The sequence below is a fragment of the Monodelphis domestica genome, chromosome 3 (assembly GCF_027887165.1).
Source record: "Monodelphis domestica isolate mMonDom1 chromosome 3, mMonDom1.pri, whole genome shotgun sequence".
NCBI lineage: Eukaryota > Metazoa > Chordata > Mammalia > Didelphimorphia > Didelphidae > Monodelphis > Monodelphis domestica.
In genome coordinates this window covers 188,228,267-188,229,668 of record NC_077229.1, presented here as the reverse complement: position 1 = coordinate 188,229,668, position 1,402 = coordinate 188,228,267, and the positions used below count along the sequence as shown (strand labels likewise).

Sequence of the window (1,402 nt, the reverse complement as noted above, 5' to 3'; positions counted from 1 at the left end):
ATCTCAGTTCAAATTTGACAGATATTCACTTTCTGGGTAACTCTGGGCAAGCCACTTAATCTCTGCATGACTTAATTTCTTCAGCTGTAAAATGAGGATAATAATAGCCCGTGCCTTTCAAAGTTGTCATTACTATAAAAGTTAAAATTAATGTACGATAATAAAAGTATTATATTTTAGGAGATTTATTATATATTAGGAGATTAGGAGATCATTAGAAATAAAAGAATAAAGGGATACAAAAATAAAGACCATGTGCCCATAGCTGATTAGCCAGTTCATTTGCCTCCCTTAACACCACCATGCTCACTGTCATCATGCCAAAGATCATGGGACCTCCATGTCCCCGCCCAATATCCCCTGTCTACAGGAAGTAAGTAAGGAGGGAAGTCAGTGGGCTCCTGGGCAATGTAGTTCTTCTTTTTAGGGTAATAGATTTTCAATTATACACTACTGCAAGAATCAAATAAGTTAATTTTTATAAAGTGCTTAGCACATGGTGCCTCGTGCATAGTAGGCGATAAACAAATGCTACTTCCCTTGCCCACCCCTTGAAGATTCTTCAGGCTATATATTAACTTATCTAGGCTAATAATACTCTTTGTCAAATTGGTGTTTAGCACAGCCTCTATTGTGTTTCTTCTCCATCTCTCTTTCTCTAGGTATATCAAATCATCAACTATATTAACAGCTGATTACTTTGCAAGTCCATGATAATAGATTTAGTTTAGATTAAATTACACATTAATGCTTTGTAATACAATTTCTACTGTAGTAAAGCTTGCATATCAATTAGGAATATTATCAGGTATCATTGAAGTTCTGCTATTTTGTTTAATAAAAATGAAAATGTAGAAAAATAGAGAAGCATCTGATTAACCAAAAAAAAAATCTAAAACAGAATAAACCAGAGCTTAAGAAAATGATTTAAGAAAGCTAGACATTAACCACATTGCTTATTTTCCATACACAAAAAATAGAAAGTTGGATGGCATAGAAAAGGTGGCAATGTTTTAACTGTATATGTGCTATAAAGGTTATTAGGACCAGCTAGTCAAACTTTTTCCTTCCTTATTAAAGAGAACACTTAGATTTTTGCTTTTTAAATAGCCTATTAATGAATGTTAAGTAATAATGTATATGTATATATAAAGTGATAAAATAACATATGCAATATTTACTTTGACATGCATCATTAGAGGAGATAACCCCTTCCCTATATAGTAGATGAAAGGATATTTGATCATACTGTAAATTATGTTAGTGTGTGCATGTGTGTGTGTGTGTGTGTGTGTGTGTGTGTGTGTGTGTGTGTGTGTGTGTGTAGTGTGCCCAAACATAAATATATTTATGTGACATCTTTCTCTGTCAGTGGCAGGAGGAGTGGGATGACCTGTGGAAA

General features: G+C 33.6%; 1 pseudogene; it reads right to left on the bottom strand.

Moving 5' to 3' along the window:
• Positions 1-972: 972 nt before the first annotated feature.
• Positions 973-1,113, bottom strand: LOC130458677 (U6atac minor spliceosomal RNA; annotated as a pseudogene).
• Positions 1,114-1,402: the final 289 nt, after the last annotated feature.